Source organism: Jaculus jaculus, chromosome 18 (assembly GCF_020740685.1).
Source record: "Jaculus jaculus isolate mJacJac1 chromosome 18, mJacJac1.mat.Y.cur, whole genome shotgun sequence".
NCBI classification, from domain to species: Eukaryota; Metazoa; Chordata; class Mammalia; order Rodentia; family Dipodidae; genus Jaculus; species Jaculus jaculus.
In genome coordinates this window covers 28,135,412-28,162,467 of record NC_059119.1, presented here as the reverse complement: position 1 = coordinate 28,162,467, position 27,056 = coordinate 28,135,412, and the positions used below count along the sequence as shown (strand labels likewise).

General features: G+C 47.3%; 1 protein-coding gene across 5 annotated transcripts in view; it reads left to right on the top strand.

Moving 5' to 3' along the window:
- Arhgap22 (Rho GTPase activating protein 22) overlaps positions 1-27,056 on the top strand; it is a 207,331-nt gene that overhangs the window by 67,483 nt on the left and 112,792 nt on the right. The gene's annotated exons all lie outside the window — the stretch shown is intronic.

Here is a 27,056-nt window from a genome sequence, read left to right as displayed (position 1 = left end):
ACCGCAAACAAACTCCAGATGCATGCACTACCATGTGTACTGACTTACGTGGGTACTGGGGAATTGAACCTGAGTCCTTAGGCTTTGGAGGCAAATGCCTTAACCACTAAGCCATCTCTCCAGCTCTCTTTCTTTCTTTCTTCTTCTTCTTTTCTTTTTTTTTTTTATGGTACTGGGGATTGAACCTAGAGCCTTATACATGCTAGGCAAACACTCTACCACTGTACTAAATCCTCTGGCTAGTACATCATTTTACAAAGTGGACTTAAGCATCAATGGGATTTGGTATCCATGAGGGTCCTGGAATAGATCTTCTGCAGTGAGGGACAGTTGGCATATATCTTGGGGGAAAGTAAAGAAAGGACAATAAAAGGCACATCCCAAAAGAGTCTTCTCCGTCAGGGCTCCAGTTCAGAAAGGGCCTTCAGGCCCCCTTGATGAGGTGAAGCCTGTGTCAGCGCCGTGGCTCTCACGGTGTGGGGCAGAGAGGGTGCTCCGTGGTGAGCAATGTAAGGAGGTACCTGGGTGCAGCTCTGGAGAATGTCATGTTCAAGGGGAAAAAAAAACCAGAAATGGCTCTTTCACTCCTGTCTTAAATTTCCTGAGTATGTCAAGGATGAAGTGTCAGTTTGCTTTTAGCCTGTCTTTACCACCTCCTCAACCATGGCTGTCCTCCCTTTAAAAGAAATAGGGGTGGCCAGGCACGGTGGCACACGCCTTTAATCCCAGCATGCAAGAGGTAGAGGTAGGAGGATCACAGTGAGTTCGAGGCCACCCTGAAAACTACATAGTGAATTCCAGGTCAGCCTGAGGTAGTGAAAAACCAAAAAGAAAAAAAGAAAAAAGAAATAGGGGTGGAAGGGAGTAAACCTCTCAAAGCCTGCAGGGGCAACAAGAGTGAGCCCCAAGTTAGTGACTTGCTGCTGTATTTATTCCCATGGCTACCTTGAATTATGGGAAATAATTCTGGCTTTTATTTATGACAGTGATGTCAAGCCTGCCTTTCTAAACTGTACTTGCATTAAAAACAAAAAGTGTTGAGCTGGAGAGATGGCTCAGCAGTTAAGACACTTGCTTGTAAAACCTAATGACCCAAGTTCCATTCCCCAGGACCCACATAAGGCCAGATGCACGAAGTGATGCATGCTTCCGGAGTTCGTTGACAGTGGCCAGAGGCCCTGGCATGCAAAAGTGCTATATAATGAGCTTAATGACTATGCTCTTAAAAATGGTCAGTACTGGGCTAGAGAGAAGGCTTAGCAATTAAGGCGCTTGCCTGCAAAGCCAAAGGACCAAGGTTCGACTCCCCAGGAACCACGTTAGCCAGATGCACAAGTGTGCACACATCTGGAGTTAGCTTGCAGTGGCTGGAGGCCCTGGCACACCCATTCTCTAACTCTCTCTACCTACCTATTTCTGTATCTCTCTCTCTCTCTCTCTCTCTCTCTCTCTCAAATAAATAAATAAAAATAATTTTTTTTAAAAAAGGTCAGTGTCAGGTTGGAGAGGTGGCTTAGCAATTAAGGCGCTTACCTGCAAAGCCAAAGGACCCAAGTTTGATTCCCCTGGGACCCATGTAAGCCAGATGCACAAGGTGGCTCATGCATCTGGAGTTCATTTGCAGGGACTGGAGGCCCTGGTATACCCATTCTTTCTCTCTCTTTCTCTCTTTCTCTCTCTCTCTGTCTCTGTCACTTTCTCTCAAATAAAAAAAATGGTCAGTATGACAAACTATATTGTGTAGATTTTACCATAAAAATAAATAAGTAAAACATAGAACTGCATAGGAAAAGCTTTCACAGAAATAACAGCACAGAGGATAGACGGGCAGCACACAGATGGTGAGGCAGACCTCAGTTCAAATTAGGAGCAAGATTAAGGTAGATCTACTCCAAACCTGAAAGGCCTGGTCTCATTCAGTTCCTTGGGTTTTGTTGTTGTTGTCAGTTTGTTTTGAGGTTGGTCTCAATCTAGCCCGGGCTGACCTGGAACTCGCCCTGTGTCCTGGGGCTGGCCTTGAACTCACACTGATCCTGATCCTCCTACTTCATCTTCCTGAGTGCTGGGATGAAAGATGTGTGCTGCCAAGCCTGGCATAATTCCTCGGGTTTCCCTTCCTTCCTTCCTTCCTTCCTTCCTTCCTTCCTTCCTTCCTTCCTTCCTTCCTTCCTTCCTTCCTTCCTTCCTTCCTTCCTTTTTTTTGGTTTTTCAAGGTAGGGTCTCACTCTGGCCCAGGCTGACCTGGAATTCACTATGAAGTCTCAGGGTGATCTTGAACTCACGGTGATCCTCCTACCTCTGCCTCCCTGTGCTGGGATTAAAGGAATGTGCCACCATGTCCGGCTCTTTTTTTTTTTAATCCGTTGTTGTTTTATTTTACTTTGGCCTTTCAAAGTAGGGTGTTCTAGCCTAGGCTGACCTAGAATTCACTATGTAGTCTTAGGGTACTTTGAACTCACAGCAGTCCGCCTACCTCTCCCTCCTGAATACTGGGGTTACTTCCTTGGTTTTATAAGAAAGAAAAAGAATGCCCAGAGGAGGAAGTGGGCAGACCAGAACTCAGGAGTGTATATGAATTGCATCTGAATTACTATTAAGATTACTATTATTATTATCTAGCATACTAGCTGCATGGGTTAGGGTGGTTGCTTTTCTTTTAAATTTAGGTTTTATTTGCAAAATGAGACCATACTAACTACGTCATAGGGATGCTTTAGAAATTAGGTTGTATGCAGTTAGTCAAATTTGATATTTAACTTCCACAGTATGATCTCAAACTGTTATCACAATAACCCCACAAATGTCCGTGTAATCGCATGAACTACATGTAAATAGGCTAATTTTCAATATCTGGTTCCTGGAAAAATGGGCCCTGTTCACTGTTCCCCGTGACAGCACGAGCCGGCGGAGCGCCCTCGCGCACACACGGCCCGCACCGGCTCGTGTAACTGTCCGGGACACAGATGTCCGACCACCTCTGACGAGAACCAGAGCTCCGGAGTCACGATAAGCATCACTCCCTGCCCGTGTCCCCGCCTCCTCCCCAGAGCCCTGATCTCTTTCCCGCTCCCCTCCTCGAGCCGGGAGGATCCACCGCAGACAGGAAGCCCAGAGATGCTGCAAAGTGGCTAGTGCTGACACGGAGACTCTCTTTAACTATCTCAGGCCTTTACTTAAGTGAATTGGTACCTTTTGGGTCACCCCAATGTTGACTAATTTTTTAATTATTTAACAGTGTGACTTTTAGACCTGTGTGACACCTACAAAGCATCCAATAAAGACTGAGTAAGCCACACACAAAAGAAGAATAGACCAGCAACTGAACACAAAAATCAGATGAGTAACGTCAAGTCAGATGGGACCCAAGGTGATGGTAACCAAAAAGAACAAAGATCAAACTCATAATCACCGAACCAGCCATGAGCAAACAGAGTAGCCACCGCCTTCACCTTCCTGTGGGCAAAGAAATTATTTGGCCTTCTCTCTCTCTCTCTCTCTCTCTCTCTCTCTCTCTCTCTCTTTCTGCCTGTCTCTCTCCATTTCCTCTCCCTTCTCCCTCTATCTTCCCCTCCTACAATAGAATACAGGACCTTATAAATGCTAAGCGAGTTCTCTACCACTGAGCCACATACACCCTTAACCCTCTCCTCTTTGGGGGAAGGTTTTTTTTTTTCTTCAAACTAAGCAGTTTCTTTCAAAAAAAAAAAAAAAAAAACAAGGTCATAAAGACCTAGGTTCAATGACAATAGCACAAAATTTAAAAAAAAAAAAGACAGCCGGGCGTGGTGGCGCACACCTTTAATCCCAGCACTCGGGAGGCAGAGGTAGGAGGATCGCCGTGAGTTCAAGGCCACCCTGAGACTACAGAGTTAATTCCAGGTCAGCCTGGACCAGAGTGAGACCCTACCTCAAAAAAAAAAAAAAAAAGACAAATTGTGCAAAACAAATTCCTATAACCAGGGAGGGCATTGCAAGAGACAGATCTCTATAAATGGGAATCAAATGCACTTCATAAGTTCTTCCTAGCTAATGAAAAATGAATCCAAATTTTCAATTAAGAATGACAGATCCTGGGCTGGAGAGATGGCTTAGTGGTTAAGCGCTTGCCTGTGAAACCTAAGGACCCCAGTTCAAGGCTCGATTCCCCAGGACCCACGTAAGCCAGATGCACAAGGTGGCGCATGCATCTGGAGTTTGTTTGCAGTGGCTGGAGGCCCTGGTGCTCCCATTCTCTCTCTCTCTCTCTCTCTCTTTCTCTCTCTCCCTCTTTCTCTGTCACTCTCAAATAAATAAAAATAAATTTTTTTAGAAAGAAGAAAAGAATGACAGATTTTAAGAGTCCCATGCTGTACTGAGTGAGCTGGGCAGTTGAATGACTCTTCAATTTCCTCAAATTCAAGAAAATTCACTGAGATGTCCTGGGTGGAGAGCAGACAGAGGGAGCTGGCCTGCTATGCGGGATGCAGACAGGCTGGAAGCAGCTGATGTTTGCAACTGGCCTGGACTAGCTGCTACTTCGGAAGGACCTCACAGCAGCACAGCTGGCCGCACTAAAGTGTTGGGATGAGGAGGAAAAAGGAGTAAAGCGCAAGAGGTCCAGGTGAAAGTCAGCTTCAAAAGCTGTTAGAGGGCTGGAGAGATGGCTTAGCGGTTAATGCACTTGCCTTCAAAACCTAAGGACCCAGGTTCAGTGCCCTTGCACCCGTGTAAGCCAGACACACAAGGTGGTGTGTGCATCTGGAGTTCGTTTGCAGTAGCTGGAGGCCTTGGTGTGCCCATTCTCTATCTTTCCCTTCTTTTCTCTCTCCCTCCCTTATATAGATAAATAACCTTTTTTTTGATTATTTTTATTTATTTGAGAGCAACAGAGAGAGAAAGAGGCAGATAGATAGAGGAAGAGAGAATGGGCGAGCCAGGGCCTCCAGCCACTGCAAATGAACTCCAGACGCGTGCGCCCCCTTGTGCATCTGGCTAACGTGGGTCCTGGGGAATCGAGCCTCGAACCGGGGTCGTTAGGCTTCACAGGCAAGTGCTTAACCGCTAAGCCATCTCTCCAGCCCTAGATAAATAACTTTTTAAAAGCTGTTAGAGCACAGACATTCTGACCGCCTTAGTGTCAAAAGGTGAAGGCTTAGACTCTGGGAAGGGTTGGTCAGAACAGGACTTCAGACCAAGGCCCCAGCTCTAGGTGAGACCTCCACACTGAAGATAGGAGGGTTTATCCATAGTGATAGACCCCCCCACACACACTCCCAGCATTCACCCCATATTTGACTCCCACACGCTTACGTCTGGAGTCAACCACCTCCCTGGTGGTCGAGTGGAGCCCCTCCCCCTGCTCCCAGTCCTTCACTCCGCTCCTTAAGGATTGAAGGGGGAAAACAGAAGCAGGGAGAAGAAGAAGGAAAGGAGGCTGAGGGAGGGGATTGGGAGGCAATAGAAACTATCAGAGGGAGGAGCCTTCATTTAAAACTCTGCCAGGCACAGGCCCGTTACTCTGTAGGCCAAAGCAAGAGGATCACAAATTCCTAGCAACCTAGGAAGACCTTGTCTCAAAAAAAAAAAAAAATTAAAATGGCTGGGGTGACAGCTCAATGGTGGAGCACCTGCTTAGCATGTGCAAGGCCCCAAGTTCAATGTCTACTACTGCAAGGAAAAGAAAAAAAAAAAAAAGGAGCATTTGAGAGACAGAGAGAAAGGGCTTCCTGCCATTGCAAACAGACTCCAGGTGCATGTGCCACTTTGTGCATCTGGCTTTGTGTGGGTACTGGGGAAACCCAAGCCATTAAGCTTTGCAAGCAAGCACCTTTTACAGCTAAGCCATCTCACCTGTCCTTTCTTTAATTAAAGAAAAGATTATTTATTTATTTATTAAGAGACATAGGGAGCAGGGCACGAGGCAGTCATAAACTGGGAGCTGGACATAGAGGGAGGTGGTCAGCAAACCCAGGTTCTGGTCCTTCATTCTAGTGGTCTGCTCCAGCTAAGGGGCTCAGGCTGAGCCATCATCACAGTAGGAGAGGAAGTCTTTCTCGAAAGCGTAGGTGGGGCCTGGAGAGACTGTTGCAGGAGCAGAAGGGAAGTGGAGGGAGGCGAGTCTTGAACGCACCAGTGTGCCTCATGCAGCTGAGGTTCAGCATAGACAATTCACAGGTCACTTAGGAGAGTAGACTGGTGAGGTCTGTAGCTGCCTTCGCCTCCCACTACCATCCCCGCTCTTCTTCTTTTTTTTTTTTCCAAGAGTGATTTTCTCCAATAAGTGACGGGAGGCTCAGCAAACAACAGAAGATTGACTTCAAGTCTGATTTGATTTAGAGTAAAAGCTTGGGATTGAGAGGAAAAATAGATGGATGGGAAAACAAGACACGACTGGGAATGAGCATTAATACTGGATAATCGGAAATCTTTAAGAAAAGGGAAACCTGCGGGGGAGGCATCAGATCCCATAGCTCAAAGATCACAGGGAACACTCCAGCCTGCAGCCAATCCCCTGTTTACCAGGCTTAGACTTCAAATTCCAAACACAGCCTAAGTGATGCCGGTGTGAGCGCAGACCCTTTGATCCTGGCCTTGGGGAAGGTGCTTGGAGAGTCGTATTATCAGATGAAGGAAGTGGAGACCCAGACATCTAGCCTGGGTTCATTAGAATATTCTCCCAGCCTAAAGGCCAGCAGGACTTCAGACAGACGGACCCCTGGGAAGTCTAAAGGCCAGCAGGACTTCAGAGAGACGGATCCCTGGGAAGTGGCTCTGCTATGCCGCAGAATCGGAACTTTGGCTCTGTTAGAAGCAGCTCATCACGTGACAACCTCGGCTCTCCCTGGGGGTGTCATACCCTCAGGTGTCAGAGCCCATCCTATGGGCAGGGCTCACACAGCAGGCTGATCCTCAGACCCCACATGAGCTCTACTCAGCTCTAGCTACTTCAGCTAGCCCCAGGAGCATCCAGCAAACATGGCAATTGCTATTCAGCCCAGCCAGTCTTGTTCCAGCAGCTGTAGCCCATCTTGCAACTTTTCTTTTCCCATCACTGCACCTAACCTTGATTGATCCCGGTAATATTTGATGATCACAATATGAATGGATGATGAAATAATTATATGGCATGGGTGACGGTTAAAACCTCAGTGGAAAAACTACCTTATGGCCTTTAGAGAGTACCAGACGGTTGCCAGGAAGCTTGCTGACTCCCCAAATGGAATGTAAGTGCATTCTGTCGGTTTTGTTTACCTCTGTGTCTCCGGGCCCAAGACAGCGCTGACGCACTGTAGAAGGTCAGTAAACCCGTGCTGAGAACGCATCTACAATCTCCTTTAAACCTCATAGCTACCCTACCAGGGCAGGCCCAGCAGGTTCCATGCACAGGTACAGGGAGCAATGCTCAGCAGGTGGGCAGGGCGTTTTCACACTATAATAAACAGGACATGAAACCTGGAACCCCAAGCCCCTGACTCAAGCCCTGTTGACACCACCTGCTGGCTGCAAACATGCGGCGGAGGGCTGAAGCCTCTCATCTCTGATTGCAGGGCTCTGCCGCTCTGGCTGGACGAAGTGCTGGGGCGAGCAGAAGCCATTGCGATGGGAGGTGTTGTCAGTCCCCTGCCCAGACATTCAGAAACTAAATTTATGTAATCTGGGTGGTGAAATAAAAGGTCTCCACGAATCTTCGAAGAGGTAATAGAAAGAGTGAGTTGCAGTGGCTGGAGACATGGCTTAGCGGTTAAGGTGCTTGCCTGTAAAGCCTAAACACCCATGTTCGACTCTTCGGGTCCCACATAAGCCAGACACACAAGGTGATGCAAGTGTGCAAAGTAGCCCATGCGCACAAAGTAGCGCACACATCTGGAGTTTGATTACAGTGGCTGGAGGTCCTGGCACACTAAGTCTCTCTCTCTCTCTCTCACACACACACACACACGCACATGCATTAAAAAAAAGAGGTCATGGGCTGGAGGGATGGCTTAGCAGTTAAGGTATTTGCCTGCAAAGCCAAAGAACCCAGGTTTGATTCCCCAGGACCCATGTTAGCCAGGGGACAAGGGGGCGCATGCGTCTGGAGTTTGTTTGCAGTGGCTGGAGGCCCTGGCGTTCCCTCCCTCTCCTTCTCTCTCTCTCTCCCCCCTCTTTCTCTGTCAAATGAACAAATAAATATTTTTTTTAAAGAGGTCTGCTGCAAAAAAAATGAGTTGCAGATCTAGAAAGCTGTGATGTGAGAACAGGATCCCTGAGACCATCCCTGCACAGAGCCCCTATGGCCTTTAAAAAAAAAATGTTTTATGTATCATTTAGTTGCAAGAAGAGAGTGAGAGAGAGAGAGAAAGTATGGGTACATCAAGGCCTCTTGCCACTGCAAATGAACTCCAGATTGGTAGAACAGTACCCAATTAAGCTTTAGCAAGTCATCAATGGAGAAAGGTCCCTGGCAAGCAGCATACTCTGACTTTTACCTCTGTCCTGCTGAGTAAGTGAGGGGGAGCTCTGAGTGAAAGCTAAGCCCTAGGGGTGCTGTGACCCAGGCTCGGGCCCCAGGGCTGTCTTGGCTTGCTCTGATTCTCCCAGCTCTGTGCTAGACATTCTCCAAGGCTGTCCACCACTCATTGCCCCCTCTCTCTGGGGCATAAGGCCTGCTCCCAGCAGCAAGCTAGCTGGTGGAGTCTCTCTTCCTCTTGTATGAGTTACCTTGTGGCTAGCTGACCAGTGGAATGATACAGAAATGATACTGTGGAACATTCCAGGTTCCACTCTCTAGAAGTCAACTGGTCTCTGTTTTTGGTGCCATGCTAGAAGGACGTTTGGGTAAATTATAGCATAATAGGAACACATGTGGAGGGACAGAGTCTGCAGGTGGGACCCAGACACACATGTGAGACCTCAGACCTCCTGTCACGGCCAGGTGGCAGCTACATACAACTTTCTGAGTAACTCTGGGCCATGCTGTGGGGAGAATTGTCCCCTGAACTCTGCCATAGAATCATGAGAAATAACAGATCACTGTATTCAAGCTGAGCTTTGGGGTGGTTTGTTACTTAGCAGCAGAGAACTGAAACAATTTATAACAGTTATAATATAATTTGTATTTATGTAATATAACTTATAATAGAATAATTAGTATGCCCCTTTTCAAGATCTGTGAGATATACAGATCACCTTGCAGTCACTGAGAAAACTGAAGTACAGAGGAGTTAACTGACTGCCTGAGATCACATAAAGCTAGAAGTGCTGGGGTTAAGTTCCCAAACACAAAAGTATAGCTCTAGAGTTGACTCCTTCAATCCCTTGGTTACAGTGTGTGGTTTATGATAACACTGAAATCCAAAGACAAATGTAATGAATTCACAGAGCTGGGAGAGACAGCTGGTACTAGGACTCAAAATGGTCTTGACTGCTTTCATGGGCAATTGCTATGATAAAATGTAAAGTTCCATCCTTGTTTTAAAGCAGCCGTTTAATTTCACAGAGTAGAGAGATATAACTAGGAATAGGTCAAAGCCTTGGGCTATCTCAGCTCTGGTCAGAGAAGGTCTTTTTACAGATGGTGGTGACTTGAAATGCAGCAAAGTGCTGTGAAGTGACTCCTGAGTGCTCAGTGCTAACTGAGACATTTGTTTTACCCCTTCTAAGTCTCAGGGAGTTGCAGAAGTGAGGGTGTGAAGAACACCAGAGGATGAGGAGGAGCGCTTTGACCCTGTCTTATAGACACGCAGAAGCTCTTCCCCCATGACCTCACAGTGTCGGTTGTTACCTGCACAATGTTGTCCATGAACTATGATGGAGGAGGCTGGCAAAATAAGAGACTAAAATAAAAGAAGGGCTGGTTGGAAAGGAGAAGGGATTCCATGGAAGGTAACAGAGGATGGAGGGACAAAAGAAGGTAGTAGAAGGGGATTCTTATCAAAATGCATTATGTATATGCACAAAAAGTGTTAACTAAAAAGTTTGTATGACTGGAGAAATGGCTTAGCAGTTAAGGCACTTGCCTGCAAAGCCCGAGGACCCACGTTCGACTCTCCAGGCCCCACCTAAGCCAGACGCACAAGGTGACGCAAATGCGCAAGGTTGTACATGCACACAAGGTGGCGCATTTTTCTGGAGTTCGATTGCAGTGGCTGGAGGCCTCTGTCTCTCTCATAAAAGTTTCTTAAAAATAGGATTGGCCTGGGGAGATGGCTCAGCGGCACTTGCTATGCAAACCTGAGTTTGTAACCCCAGAAGACATGTAAAGCTAGACACAGTAGTGCCTGTCTGTAATCCCAGCACATGTATGGCAATATGGGAGGCAGACAAGGGAGAATCCCTAGAAGCCCACCATACACAGCAGTCAACAACAGCAAACCCTGCCTCAAAGAAGTAGGTGAGGCCTGACACCTGAGACACGCTCACACTCTCACAGGTACACACACACACACACACACACACACACACACGGGATTTTTGAGGGAAAAAAAAAAGAATAGATCAAGGGAGCCAAGGATGGTGACACACTCCTGAAATCCCAGGACTTGGGAAACTGGGGCAGGAGAAATACAAGTTCAAAGCCAGCCTGGGGTATGTAGGGGTATTCCAAATATATATTATATATATTCAAAAATATATATTAGGGCTGGAGAGATGGCTTAGTGGTTAAGCGTTTGCCTGTGAAGCCTAAGGATCCTGGTTCAAGGCTTGATTCCCCAGGACCCACATTGGCCAGATATACAAGGGGCTCACACATCTGGAGTTCATTTGCAGTGGCTGAAAGCCCTGGTGCACCCATTCTCTCGTTCTCTCTGCCTCTTTCTCTGTCTGTTGCTCTCAAATAAATAAATAAAAATAAAACGTGTGTGTGTGTGTGTGTGTGTGTGTGTGTGTGTGTGTGTGTAAAACAGAGTTAAGAGTTTTAATTAGTTGATAGCTCAATAGAGACTAATAGTGAAATGTGGTTATCAGAAAAGCTACTGTAGGGACATGGGGCATATGAGGAGATGTACAGAAGTCAGGAGCTCTACCATGGTGAGGCCAGATCTACCTGGAGAATGATGGTACCCTCAAACATTGCATCTACAGCAAAGCAGGGACAGGAACCCAGGAAGGTAAGGGGTCTAAACTGCTGTGTATCCTGGTAACAACTGAATCAATTACCTTAGGTTAGAGAAGGTTTGAGAAGGGTGCCAGTGTGGATACTGTGTTCCAGTGGAGCATGGTTGAGTTTGGGGAGGGTACCAATATGAGCACTGTGTTTCAGTGGTGTGTGCTGGGCTTTAGGAAGGGCAGCAGTGTGAACACTGTGTTACAGTGGAGTGTGCTGGAGTTTGGGAAGGGCACCAGTGTGAATACTGTGTTTCAGTGGAGCATGTTGGAGTTTGGGAAGGGCACCAGTGTGAATACTGTGTTTCAGTAGAGTGTGCTGGAGTTTGGGAAGGATACCGGTGTGAACACTGTGTTTCAGTGGAGTGTTCTGGAGTTTGGGAAGGGCACCAATGTGAACACTGTTTCAGTGAAGTATTCTGGAGTTTGGGAGGGGTACCAGTGTGAACACTCTGTTTCAGTGGAGTGTGCTGAAGATTGGGAAGGACACCAGTGTGAACACTCTGTTTCAGTGGAGTGTGATAGAGTTTGGGACAGGCACCAGTGTGAGCACTCTGTTCCAATGGAGTGTGCTGGAGTTTGGGAAGGGCACTGGTGTGAGCACTCTGTTCCAATGGAGTGTGCTGGAGTTTGGGAAGGACACCATTGTAAATAAAAAGGTCAGTGGAGACGTTGTAAAAGGAACAAAGAACTAGATTCAGCCAAACCTTAGTGGCTTTCTAAAGTTGAGTCCTGGATGAGTCAAAACTGACAAAGAAGCAAGTGAGCTGGGGGTGTGGCAGAGCAGGTACCTTCCCATGATGCCAGCTACTGTCACCTAGCAACATGGTCATCACCAGCCATTCGTGCAGAGCATCCGGAGCCCTGGCTCTGCTGGGCCTGGAGAAGTTCTCCTTAGAAACACACTTGGTGATGAACATGAACCTGAGGTCCAGGAGTCCTTCGAGCAGGCAGTTTCTACAGGTCACGCTTGACTAGTGAACTTGTCCCTGACCTCATTAGAAGCCTGAGGAAATCCAGGCATGGTGGCACATGCCTTTAATCCCAACACTCAGGAGACAGAGGTAGAGGATCACTGTGAGTTCAAGGCCACCCTGAGACTACATAGTGAATTCCAGGCCAGTCTGGACTACAGTGAGACCCTATCTCGAAAAATAAATAAGAAGCCTGAGAAATCCAAATTCATTTCCTCCTTCTTCCATTCCTCCAGCAATCTCCACCCACATACATGTACCAGACATGACTACCTCCTCTCTAGCAGAGACACCCCACCACAGACCTTGCACATGCCTATAGATATTCTCCACTCAGAAGGAGAAACGTGAGCCTAAAGGAGAGGCACAGACAGAAGCACCTGGCATTGCCCTCCTGTCGCTCGGGACCTTGGTGGCATGGAGACAGGGCCCTCGAAACAGTTACACATCACCTTGAATTAATCAGCTGCTGGTAATCACACTTCTATTAGCACTGCAGAGAAGAATTAAACAGTAGATATTTCCTTGCTTAAAATGCCCTTAGAGGCAACTTAAAATGCTTCTTTTGTGAAGAATTACTCACTGGTATCTTATAAAAAAAGAAGTATCAATTATTTAAGTCCAAATATGAGACTGTGTGGCTTTTTTAATGGGACATTTTATATTTTTGCAGCCATTTGAGAACCATAACTCTGTACTCTTACACAGATCAAAATTTGAATACTAGTCAAACAAGTTATTTTATAATCAAATAAATACTTACTAAATTTAAATTGCCCACAGCAGCAAAATTTAGGTAAGACAATTTTTTCCTACCTGTGTAGGGGGGAAAAAAAATTCTTACCATGTCAAGGAAAAAAGTATGAATAAAGTAATAATTACCCAAAAATATGCTTTGAAGCTTATCTTACCCCGTCCTCCTGAGGCTCTGGAGGCAATATCAGGAATACCTAGGAAAAACGATGACTAATAATTAACTATATGGCAATGTGTGGCCACTACTCTGGGGAAAGGAAACTGTCCCTAAGAGGCCTAACAGAGAGGAGCTTCCTAAAAATGACCTCCGTGAGCTGGGCTTGGCAGCATGCACCTGAGTGGGCAGAGGCAAGGGAACTGCAAGTTCAATGCCAGCCTGGGGCTACATGAGACCATCTCATATACAAAACAAACATTCAACTTCTGTGTTTTCTTCAGGGTCCCTAATTGTTCACACACACAAAAAAGTAATGATCTCTCCTCAGTCTTCTCATTTAAGTCAGCATGGATATTAGCTTACAGCCCTTCATTGCCTCCTGCTTACAATAGATCAATCCTTTGGCTTTCAATTGAACCCAGTTAATTTACGGTAATAGCTGGAAGACTGGCTGGGTAAATCACGAGTTTTGTCAATTACTAGGCAGGAAAAAAAATGAATTGAATGACACTGAGACAGCATGAGAAATACATCTTATTCCTTGTTTAGATGAGCATAACTTACTTTGCATTACAGTTGGGGCTTTCTAGGCCCTTAATGCATCGAATAGACTACTGAGCTGCAGTTTATCAGCATAATGGAGGTGATTTGGGATGGGCTGCTATTGAGCAGCTGCCAAGGACAAGGGATACATTTCCAGAATGGACTGAACCTTTGCTAAAGATGGAGGTGAGGTGAGGTGAGCTGCCTCCACACAATGTAGCAGGTGCCCTTGGCATCCACCAGCTCAGCCAGTCACACTGGTACAGCCAGGGCAGGTCAGTGCAGAAGGATCTATACCAGCCAGACATGGTGGCTGGGACCTTTCATCCCAGCACTCAGGAGGCGGAAGTAGGAAGATCGCTGTGAGTTTGAGGCCCCCCTGAGATTACATAGTGAATTCCAGGTCAGCCTGGGCTAGAGTGAGACCATAACCCCTCCCCCCCCCAAAAAAAATACATATATATACATGGTCTCAGAGTACTTGGATTTCTTCAACTGAATGGCATACTGGTCTCCCTCCCAGGGGCACCATACACCCCAGAGCATCAGCACTGGGGGAGTTGTGGAGTCTTTCAGAAATATGATGGAATCCCAAGCCATTTCCTCCCACTCCCAGTTCAGCAGTGGGGCTCAGCTGTATCCTGAGCAGAAACAGACGTTTGAAGAAATAAACTAACTGGGCTAGACTCTAAATGCCATCAGGTTGGATAGTCCGTTCACTGTAGTGGTATAATAGTTACTTTTCTGTCACTGGGACAAAATGTGAGACAGAAATAACTTAAGGGAGAAAGGATTTATTGGGGCTCGTGGTTCCAGAGGTTACCATCCATAAACGTTGGCTCCACTTTTCCTAGGCCCATGGTGACACAGAACATCATGACCCAGGAATGTGTGGCAGGGGCCACGTGGGCCAGGGGCCACTCCTCAGGGTGGGCAGAAAGCAGTCAGAGGCAGGACCTGGGACCAGGTATAACCTTCTACGACACACTACCAGTGGCCTCTGTCTGGGTGTTTCCAGGTTCTTGGTGTCTTATCCAAAGTATTAGAAGAAACACAGAAAGTAAAGCAGTAAGAAATTTCACTAAGAGCAAAATGATAGTAAAGGGTTGAATATGAATACACTGCCAAGAGGGACAGAGGGCCACGTGAGTGGGAAAGGACTCACGGACTCCGGGAAATGCTCTGGGGCTTCCATTTATGGGCTTTTTTGGGGGGACGATAGACTGGTTGCTGTGGGTAGTTTGGGTGGCCCTCTAGTTTAATTGATAGTTTAAGGTTATGTAAGCTTTACCACACATGTCCCTTCCCATGATGCATTTGAGTTTCATCATATGGACACCCAGTTAGGCATAGGCATAAGATAGTAAATAGAGGATTTCTTGGGGCTGGAGAGATGGCTTAGCGGTTAAGCGCTTACCTGTGAAGCCTAAGGACCCCAGTGCGAGGCTCAACTCCCCAGGACACACGTTGGCCACATGCACAAGGGGGCACACGCGTCTGGAGTTCGTTTGCCGTGGCTGGAGGCCCTGATGTGCCCATTCTCTCTGTCTCTTTCTCTCTCTCTGTCTCTCTCTCTTTCTCTCTCCCTCTCCCTCTATCTGTCTGTTGCTCTTAAATAAATAAATAAATAAAACAAAAACCAAACAAACAAAAAAGATAGTAAATAGAGGATTTCTCCCTAAGGGTTTAATTAGGGGACACAGTTTGCCGTACTGTACCCATATCCAAAGCCATTCCAGGAAAGATGGGCCCTGCTGTTCTGATCCTGGAGTAACTAGTGGTTACTAGGAGAGGAGAGACTTGTCTCATTGTTTGGAGCAGGATGCTCATGCAGTTTGATACAGGTGGGGGTCCCAGATTCCTGACAGGTTACTAGGTATGTCATTTAGGAACTGGGGGTGTTACTGTCCAAGCCAAATATAGTCCAGAGCGACTAAGCTAATTCCTGATGCTTTTCTGCCTCCTAAGTGGCCCCCCTCCTAAGGTTTCTGTTATTTTCCAAAATGGTGCCAGCAGCCGGAGTGTTCAATGCATGACTCCTCCTTGTCACATAGAAACAATTTGCAAATCTCCAAAACGTGTCGGGGACAATGAATGGAAGAGCAGGCCTATGGTGTAGGGGCCAGGCTATGTGTACCCCAAGACTATTTCGTGGTGGGGAACAAGGGCAGACAGTACCACCAAGGCTCCCAGTTCTGGTTCCTTCAGAGCAGCAGGCAGGCTCTGAAGAGCTGAGTGCCAGGTAAGAAGGACAGAAATGGGGCTGGAGAGATGGCTTAGCGGTTAAGCGCTTGCCTGTGAAGCCTAAGGACCCCGGTTCGAGGCTCGGTTCCCCAGGTCCCACGTTAGCCAGATGCACAAGGGGGCGCACGCGTCTGGAGTTCGTTTGCAGAGGCTGGAAGCCCTGGCGCGCCCATCTCTCTCTCTCCCTCTATCTGTCTTTCTCTCTGTGTCTGTAGCTCTCAAATAAATAAATTAAAAAAAAAAAAAAAAGAAGGACAGAAATGAACATGAACACCCGAGCCCTGCAGAGACCGTAACGGAGGGTGTGGACGGCCCGTGACCCCCGTTCCAGAGAAGCTCTGAGCACAAGCCCATGGGAACTCAGCCACACCAGCTGTGCTTTCAGCCACCACTCACCATGGGTAGCCGATGGGTTAGGATTATCTTAGTTTCCAACCCCCCCCAAAACAAAACAGACACCTCTACTTGAAACCCCAGGCATGTCAGGAGAAAAAGGCCTACCACTTGATCCAGTGAGCCACAAGAGAGTGGTGTCATTGTTATACTCCTGTGACTTCACATTGCCCACTCAGGGAATTTGCCAGACACAGGAGTGATGGGCAGGACACCCAGTCAGTCATTGTTAGGTTCCCTCCAGCACTTTCATCCGAAAGGTCAGGTGTACAGGGATTCTACAGGCCACCAAGAGTCATAGAAGCCATGTCCTACTCAGCACTTGTGACCGTCAGAGCCAGACAGTAGCTCATCAACACTTGTCCCCAGTGACACATTACAAGTAGATGGGCTGGCCTCTCACTACATCTTAAATTTTATTTTACTTATTTGAGAAAGAGATAGAAAGAGGCAGAGAGAGAGAGAGAGAGAATGGGTGAACCAGGGCCTTCAGCCACTGTAAAGGAACTCCAGACACATGTACCACCTTGTGCATTTGGCTTACATGAGTCCTGGGGAATTAATAGGTATTTTTTTTAATTTTTCATTTATTTATTTATTTGAAAGTGACAGACAGAAAGAGGGAGGGAGAGAGAGAGAGAGAGAGAATGGGCATGCCAGGGCTTCCAGCCACTGCAAATGAACTCCAGACACGTGTGCCCCCTTGTGCATCTGGCTAATGTGGGTCCTGGGGAATTGAGCCTCCAACCAGGGTCCTTAGGCCTCACAGGCAAGTGCTTAACTGCTAAGCCATCTCTCCAGCCCCAGTCCTGGGGAATTAAACCTGAGTCCTTTGGCTTCTTAGGCAAACGCCTTAACCCTTAAGCCATCTCTCCAGCCCTCTCTCACTACTTTTTACTTACTATTTTCCAATCAGAGTAGCAAAGGAATAACCATTATAGCAGTCCTCCTCTATCCACAAGAGATACATCCCAAGATCCCCCCACTGGGTGCCTGAAATCACATGAAGTACTAAATCCCGTAAATACCAAGTATTTTCCTACACATACACACTTGTGACAAGCTTCACGTTTAAAGTAAACATAGCAAGGGTTTAACAGTAATAGCCAACACAATAGAATAATTAAAGCAGCATACTATAATGGAAATGTGCACTTTGGGGCCATTATGAAGTCAAGTCAGGGTTATGTGAACACAGGTACTGTGATGACAGTGAGCTAAAACCAAGGTGGCTGCGAAGTAGCTGACAGGAGGGACGATTCACGGCTCTGTGGGTGCAACAGGACGGCTTGAGATTTCATCAAGCAACTTAACTGAAAAGCGTACAGCTCACAACAAAAACTGCAGGCTGGAGAGATGGCTTAGCGGTTAAGCGCTTGCCTGTGAAGCCTAAGGACCCCGGTTCGAGGCTCGGTCCCCCAGGTCCCACGCTAGCCAGATGCACAAGGAGGCGCATGCGCCTGGAGTTCGTTTGCAGAGGCTGGAAGCCCTGGCGCGCCCATTCTCTCTCTCCCTTTATCTGTCTTTCTCTCTGTGTCTGTCGCTCTCAAATAAATAAAAAATTAAAAAAAAAAAAAACTGTGGGCTGGGCCGGGCGTGGTGGCGCACGCCTTTAATCCCAGCATTCAGGAAGCAGAGGTAGGAGGGTCACCATGAGTTCAAGGCCACCCTGTGACTACGTAGTGAATTCCAGGTCAGCCTGGACCAGAATGAGACTCTACCTCAAAAAAAAAAAATTGTGGGCTGGGGGAAATAGTTTACCGGTTAAGGCATTTGTCTGTGAAGTCTAAGGATCCTTGTTCAATTCCCCAGGACCCACTTAAGCCAGATGCACAAGGGGGCGCATGTGTCTGGAATTCGTTTGTAGTAGCTAGAGACCCTGGTGCGCCCATTCTCTCTGTCTGCCTCTTTCTCTCTCAAATTAATTTTAAAAAAATAAACAACAACAAAACCTAAATTGTTTATTTCTGGAATTTTCCACCTCATAGTTTCAGACCACGGCTGAAGTTACAGAAAGTAAAAAGAGAGTAGGAGAGGACTTTGGTATTATGAAGCAGCATTACCAACAAAGAGATGCAATGTTCACTAAGCTACAGCTTTTCAATGTGTGTGTGTGGGGGGGGGAGCGGAGCAGTTTAAAACATTAATATTTGTTTTCTCAAAATAACATATAATTAGTTAAAATAAAAAACACCAGGGGTCTGGAGAGATGGCTCAGTGGTTAAGTCACTTGCCTGCAAAGCCAAAGGACCTCAGTTCGATTCCCCAAGACCCACGTAAGCCAGATGCACAAGGTGGCGCATAGGGTTCATTTGCAGTGGCTGTAGTCTGGCGCCCCAATTCTCTCTCACTGTCTCTATGCCCCTCTCTCACTCAAATAAATAAAATAAAATTTAAAAAGAAAAGAGTAATAAACAACACTAAAGGTCTTTCAGAAGCCTGTTGCTAAACACCACCTCTCACAGCAACGTGGGTGAGGTGCGGCTTGAGCTGTCTGTAAGGGCTCCCGAGCTCTCAGGGTCTCTAAGGCCTCCCAAATTGACCCGTCCTAGGAGGGAAGAGGCAACTGAAGGTCACGGGCAGGTTTTAAAGGACCAGGCCTGCTGGTGATGCCATCACACTCTCTCCCAATCCCACTAGCCTCAACAGGCATCCCCAGGCTATGGGGATTTGGTGTTACTAGAACCTGCCCAAGTCCTCCCTTCTCTGGAACAGGGTGAACACACTGGGATCCAGGAGATCCCTGGTGAGCGTTCTGTCCCACTGAACACTAGTTCCGATGAACCCTGCCACACCACTCAGCACCCTACCCCGGGCTGCACCACTCCGCCAGGGCACTAGAACTCAGGTCCCGACTCCCCAGCATGGCACCGCACTTTGACCTTCTGAACATACCAGTGGGTATTAGAGTGTCCACATTAGTGTGAGGAGGGACAGAGGCTAGGACCACGAGTGTAGCCTCTACCACAGCCAGTGGGGTGCTGCCACCTGCATGGAGCCCCCCAGTTTTTGCCATGTTTTTAAACTGCAGAGCAAACCAGGACCTGCCTGCCCACCTTGGAAAGAGTGCTTCCTTGGGGTTTGAGAGCAACTGTTTGCTCTGAAATGTGAAAGGTCCTTGAGGGCTACATCAGCACCCCAGGCTGAGGCTGTGGGCTCCAGACATCCATGGTCCCCAGCTGCTTTTCATGGGCTCAGAGCTAAGCTGGCTGGGCTAGGAGGTAACCAGCTGAAGAGGCACAGGAAGGTGCATAAAGCTGGGGCCCAGGTCCACAGTCCCTGTTTCATGCAGAACACTGTGTACCCAACACCCTGCTCCTGGGGTACAACTCCCAGACCTAAGATTTCCAGGGAAACCGTAAGCTGCCTCGGTGTGGCACAGTGTGAAGCCAACCGGTCTCTGGCCATTTCGCTGGGTTCAGATGAGCAGCGCATCAGATGTCTTTGGAGGTCACATTAGCAGCACCACTGTGGACTGTTACTGTCAGGACAAAGTCATCAGTAAAGAATGGGGCTAGACAAGTGATTCTCCACTCCTCGGGGAGGAGAGCGCCTTACCCAAGAACTCATTTGTCTCTGACCTTCACTGGTCTCTGCAGAGCGGAGGGTAATGGCTCATGGCCACAGGCCTCTGTGATAAGGAACAAGGGAGGCTGCTTCTCTACTTGGCAACGAGCTTCGTTCTGATCTGTATTATTTATGTCAAGCTCGGAGATGTTCGGTTCCTGGCCAGGTGTCAGATGATGAAAGCTTTTTAAGATGGATCTGAGGCCCCCATCCAGAACTATCCCAGATAAGAAACACAAGCAATTGCTTTTTAAAACACGCCTGTAATTCTCCAAGAGTCTGTTCATGAGGATCTTATCATGCAGCTTCATAAGAAGGATTTCAGAAGTTGTTTCTTCAGTCAAGGTGAAAAATGAAGACTTCCCAGAGAGACACCCTTGGCTGGGGCTGGATTCAAGTGGCAAAGGCTTTACCGCTAAGCCAAACTAAGGCAACTAATTGCAACCAGCCCAAGACCTGCAGGGGGCCCCTGTATATAGTATCATACAGACTCTGCAGGGAGACCCTGCCCATCGACATCCCAGACTACTTTATTTCATGTGCCATGCCTTACTTATTTCACGACACAGGGAGGGGGGACTCCTAGAATATCTTCATGTTTATAGATCACTGGTGGCACACGCCTTTAATCCCAGCACTTGGGAGGCAGAGGGAGGAGGATTGCTGTGAGTTCATGGCCACCCTGAGACTAGACAGTGAATTCCAGCTCAGCCTGGGCTAGAGTGAGACCCTACCTCAAAAACAGAAACAAGGGCTGGAGAGATGGCTTAGTGGTTAAGCGCTTGCCTGTGAAGCCTAAGGACTCCGGTTCGAGGCTCAGTTCCCCAGGACCCACGTTAGCCAGATGCACAAGGGGGTGCACACATCTGGAGTTCGTTCGCGGTGGCTGGAGGCCCCGGCACGCCCATTCTCTCTCTCTCTCTCTCTCTGCCTTTCTCTCTGTGTCTGTCTCTCTCAAATAGATAAATTAAAAAAAAATTAAAACAAAACAAAACCAAAAAAAACAGAAACAAAACAAAACAAACAAACAAAAAAAAGCAAACAAAAAAAGAAATAAAGAAAACCAGGCTTCAACCAGTGAAGTGACTTGCTTGCTAAAGTCCCATGAAAGTAGCAATGTTGAGATGGTTCAGCAGTTAAAAGTGCTTTCTTGCAAAGCCTGATGGCCTGGGTTTGATCCCCCAGTACCCACATAAAGATAGATGCACAAAGTGGTGCATATGTCTGAAGAGTGTGGCAGGAAGCCCTGGTACACCCACACTCACTCCTTCTGTCTGCCTCTTTCTCTCTGGCTCTGGCTCTCTACAATAAGTAAATAAAATATTAGAAAAGAAAGTAGCAATGCTACAATATTTCAAACCCCTATAGTAGTTCCTAACCATTCATACATGCGTATACATATACCTTATTCTGCAACATAGTCATAAACAAGCTTGACCGTGTAACACACAAAACACAGCCAGACTGTCTTCGTGCACTGAACCTGGGCTTCTCAGGACATTTGCTCATGAAATCCTCAAAACACCTCTACACCACTGAAGAAGGAACTAAGGTGCTGGGTTATAAAGATATTGGCTGTGGGGGCCTAGCGTGATGCCCAGCCCGTGATAAGTTTGTACTGGCATGGCTTCCTCCTTGGTGGTGCCCTTTCTCGAGAAATCCTGAGTACCTGCACAGCCCTCCTCCATCCCAGGTCATCTGCACACTCTGTCCTTTTGCATTCTCAGAGACCTGTGAGGAGGATGTCACTACTCCCTTCCACAGAGCGGGAAACTGAGGCTGGGTACGACAGACTTGTCCCAAGACTATCAATAAACAGTGAGCCAGGATTGAAATCAGATTGCTCTGAGAGTAAAACCTATGGCTTGTCTACAAGGGTCCCAAGTCACCTCAGATTTCTGATGCAATCCTTGCTTGCCTTTTCCCTACTTAAGTCCTGGGTGTGAAACATCTAACTAGAGGCATGAGTAGAATTCTTTGTCATTGCTGCTGTTATTAATTGCACACCTTTCCCTGTGCGGGGTTCAGACTCCTATCCAGTACCCTGGAAGCCAACTCCTAAGGCCCCACATTCTCTGCAAAAATGGTGCAGGGGTCCATGCAGACTCTGGTCACGAGGCATGGAGAGGAATCACCACTTGATTTTAGTAAGCAAAAAAGTTGAGAGGCCTGACACCCAAAGTGTCGGCAGAAGGTGGGGCTATCACTCTCCCTTGCTTACACGTGATAGATGGACATTCCAGGAGGCAGAAGCACTGGAGGGTTTCCCTGGCCCCTGAAGGGGGAGGGTCCAGTGACAGGGTGATAGCAGACAGATGCCAACAGCCCATCACTCAAGCATGAAGAGCACCTCACCGATTATCTAATTGCCTTTAAAACTTGAACATGATTTAAATGTTCTTATCTGGATGCAGACATTTTGGGGAAGAGCATCAAAGCTGTCTCACCACTCTTGACCTTTGAGACCTTGGCATTTCCAAGCACAGTGGATCCAGCACAGCCAACAAACACCAATCCAACAATGGCAGATCAAAACAGTCGAGAAAAACCATTATGTCTGTGTACTAAACGCTCAGAGACTTTTTCTTAAATAATCACAGATGTCAACTATTTGCATATTATTTGCATTCTATTAGATATAGGTAATCTACAGAATGTTTAATGTGTGTGAGAGGCTATCTACATTATATGCAAATAGCATACCGCTTTATATAAGGGACTCAAGTATCTACAGATAGTAGTATCCATGGGGGTCTTGGAATGGACTCCCCAAGAATACATAGGGATGGGTACTTATGTATAATGTGTGGGGTGCCACACCATTTTTGTTCTCTGAATGAGTTTTTGGAGCTTGTGGTTAGGGGCTCCTTGGGGAGCCCGGATGAACACGTGCACAAAAGTTTGAGAGGAACTTTGGTGGCAGCAGCAGCAGCCTGAGACCACAGAATGGCTGGGTAGAGACAGAACGGCGGGCCCTCATTAGTCATTTATACCGGCGGGCCGCAGCAGCACGGAGCTAGAGAAGAATGAAGTCAGCATGAACGCAGATACGCAGGCTGAGCACACCTCCCAACAGCAAGTGCATATGTGAGTTCAAATCCGGGAGAGGGGGGAGGGACCCAAGCTCGGCAGGAGCTCACGGTGCATTTTTACAGCTCGCACGCTCTCGTTTTGGATGTGGGGACCTTCTGCAAACTTGGCAGTTCTAGTGCAAACCATGAGTTTGGTCCTTTCCCAGGACACAGTCATCTGAGCTTGACCTGGCACTCATTGGAGGCCCCTCAGAGAAATCCCAGGATCTCTGTGGTTGGAGCATTATCTGAGGAAATAGAAGCAGGTCCTCATAGTCCTTGTGACCCGCAGGTGTCCAAGGCACAGAATTTCAGCCTTGCTACCCATACCACTGCGGCAGATAAGAAATTGCTTTAGGGCTGGAGAGATGGCTTAGCGGTTAAGCGCTTGCCTGTGAAGCCTAAGGACCCCAGTTTGAGGCTCGGTTCCCCAGGTCCCACGTTAGCCAGATGCACAAGGGGGCGCATGCGTCTGGAGTTCGTTTGCAGAGGCTGGAAGCCCTGGTGCGCCCATTCTCACTCTCTCCCTCTATCTGTCTTTCTCTCTGTGTCTGTCACTCTCAAATAAATAAATAAAAAATGAAAAAAAATAAAAAAAAATTGCTTTATTCTCGCAATAGCCTCATGAGGTGTATATTCTTACTGTCCCCATTTTACAGGCAGTACAACTGAGGTGAGGTGCAAGCTTAGAGAAGAAATACCCAACCTTTCACTGCCTTCTTTCAGAACCCCTAAACCAGTGGTTCTCAAAGTATATTCCCTGGGACCACTATCATCAGAAAACTGCTTAGAAATGCGAATTCATGCTTGGTGTGGTGGTGCACACCTTTAATCCCAGCACTCTGGAGACACAGATAGGAGGATCAAGGCCAGACTGGGAGTACAGAGTGAATTCCAGGTCAGACAATACGTTGAGATATACAGCGAGATCCTACCTTGGGATGGGGGGGCGTGGAGAGACAAAACAAAGAAATACCAGTTCACCTACTTTTCCCAGCCCTGTAGAATCAGAAATTCCATAGTGAAGTGTGGTGTTCGTCTAGTAATCTAATCGGACACCTCCGTGATTAGCAGTTAACTACACAAGCCTACAGTAAGTAAGCTGGTGAGAAGGACTTGCAACCCCTCTGTATCACTTCACAATTGACTGCGCTGACTGCGCCCTCAGCCCCTGAGGTTTCTGATGTCTTCGGTATCTGTGCAAAACAGTGTGTCTCTTCCCGACTCCACATTCAATGACATCATGAAACTGGCCCTGGGGAGAAGGGGACTTGTGTATCACAGAAGTTGGCAAACACTCTAAATCAGAGCACTTTTATTTTCTTCCTTCTAAAGCACACCAGCCCAGATGTCTGTGCTTCCCTGGGGTAGCCCGGGAGGCAAGTTCAAGGCTGAGACCTAGCCCAAATGTCTCAGCTGTGTGCTTTCTGCACAATCCTTACAAGCATGTTTTCATTACGGCATCAGCAAATGTCATATCAATTAACAGGAAATCAGGCTACCTGTCCCCACCGCAGGGGGAGGGGATGCCTGCGCTGAGGTGGCCAGTGCTGAGGCCCCTTGGAGTGGTGGGCATTCACCCGAGCAAGATAAGCTGTAGTTCCCAAAGTTCCAGCCAGTGTCGTCGGTCCGTGGCAAATGCGGAGAAGCAGAGTGGGAAGGTGGGGCTCCGGCACCTCAGCTGTTCGGCACCCCAACTCGCCCTTGCTAGCAACGGAGCCTAGGAGCTGGCCACTTTGCCTCTCCCACCTCCATCTACCAGTCCAGAAGGATGGTAAACAGCGGCGCCTGCCCTGTTGGACCTCTGGGCCCAACCCAATCATTTAAGCTAAGAGGCAGCGATCTCACACCAGCTGGAAGACAGAGCTGTATCTGCTTTTACATTTAGCTGGCGCACAAGAAGGTAAGGTCAGTGCCAGTATTGTTACTCCCATTTTATGGATGACAGATATCGAGGCAGAGAGAGAGAAAAAAAAAAAAACACAGCGCAGAGTACTCAGATAACACGGAGACTCGGTTACTGAAACAGCAAGTGCCCCGACCCATCCATTAGCCAGTGATGGATCTCGCCCACGCCCGCTAATGAGCATGTTCCCGCATCCCGAGGCTGCGGTCCTAATTTGTTCCCAGTAGCTCCAGGTTCCCTAGCACAAATATAACCAGTAATTCGGTTATAACAATTACCAGCTGGCTGATTGCTGTTGTCTCTCTAGAGCAGGCATCTGCGGGTAGAGATACCACTTTGTCTTGATGTTGCTTAAATGAGAAAAGGCATTTCCATGTGTCCCCGCTGCACCAGATGCCAGCAGATATGAGGGAGGCGCCCATCATGCAGTTCTAGCCAGAATTTGCCCGGAAAGGGTCTGGTTTAGCCACAGGTAAATGTCTCACCTCTCTACTTCTCAGTTCCCGTATCTGTGCAAAAGGAGCAATAGACCTCTCTGGGTTTGTTGTGATCATCACTACATTACTACCTACACAGTAGAGAAGTGCTCTGCCAACAGGCGTGGAGGTGGGCACTGGAAGGCACAAAGGTGACTGACTGTCCCTCCTCTGGACAAGTATAAATTTAGAGATGCGATTGCCCTACCCAACGTGGAGCCCAGGTACATGATAACAGCTTCAATTTATGTAGGCCACAAAATTCTCACTATAGGCTAGTCCCTACTTTAAAGACCTCTTGGGTACTAATGCATGTAATGCTCACAACATCCCCACAACATATTACTCCAGATGTTAGGTAAGGAAACTAGGACATAGAGAAATAAACTGACCTGTAACTGAGCCAGGATTTGAATCCAGGCAATGGGCAGCAGGGATGGAGTTGAAAATGAGTTTCCCACAAAGAGGACCAAAAGTGTTTATCTAGTGAAACTATATGGAGTCCAAGTTAAGCAAAACTTAACATGCATGGAGTGAAGGACGTCCTCAGCAGAGATCAAAGTCACTGATATGCCTAAGGACCCACGTTCCCACATAAGCCAGATGCACATGGTGGCACATGTGTCTGGAGTTCCTTTGCAGTGGCTAGAGGCCCTTGTGCACCCTTTCTCTCTCTCTCTCTCAAATAAATAAAAAATAAATAAAATATTAGAGCTGGGCATGATAGTACAAGCCTTTAAAAAACTAAAGCCCTGATATATAGTAGGCTAGACAGGACTCTGCCTGGCCTGGGGCAGTCAGTGTGGCGATGACAAAACCCCGTCCTTTTGGGTAAGACTTACTAAGCAGAAATGTGGCCTGTGGACTCTTTTAAGACGGAGTCACTGTTCCATCATACAGACATAGAGACCGGTCTTTAGAGCAATTACAGGTTTAAGTGAGGTTACACAACCCAGAAGTACAGGGCAAGAACTGAAAACCAGTCCAGCTCTCCCACACCTCCTAGTAACTTTCAACCCAACTACCAGTTTTCTGCATTAGACAGGAGGGTGGAGCCCCTTCCTCCAATGTGTGCCATCCGTCTGGTACCCTCGGGTTCCATATCCACAGATTCAACCAGTCTCAAATTGAAAACTGACAAAAATAAAACTAAACGAGCCAGGTGTGGAGGAACACACCTGTAACCCCAGCAGCACTCAGGAGGCTGAGGCAGAAGAAGAATGAGTTGAAGGCCAGTGTGAGCTAAATAGGGACACTCTGTCTCAAAAAAAAAAAAAAAAAATCAAGGGGCTTGAGAGATGGCTCAGTGGTTCAAGGTACTTGCTTGCTTGGTTCAAATCCCTAGTTCCTACGTAAAGACAAATGCTGAACAAAGGGACACATGTATCTGGGGTTCAGTTGCACTGGCAAGAGACCCTGACATGTCCATACTCTTTCTTTCTTCTTACAAACAAATAAAAAGTTTTAAAGAATTAAAAATAATCCATCTGTATTGAATATATACAGATATTTATTGTCAGTATGCCTTAGTATATTCTAACAACTACTTATAAGGCATGGGCACCACAGTAGGTATTACAGGTACTATACAGACGATTTGAAATATACAGAAGGATGTGCATATGTTAAAGAGAAATACTGTGCCATTTTGTGTAAGCGATTTGAACATTCTTGAATTTGGGTACTCAAGGAGGTTCTGGAATCAGTTCCCCATGGATTCCAAGAGACAGCTATACTTGCCAATACCAGACAGGTGGCACTATCTAAGCTGGGGACTTTGTGTGCATTCGTGATCCCCATTACATAGGTGAAGAAGTAAAACCTTGGGTGGAGGCCTGGATCACGACAGAGCGCCTGTCTAGCATGCAAGAGGCTCTGCGTTTAATCCCCAGCACTGTGATTATA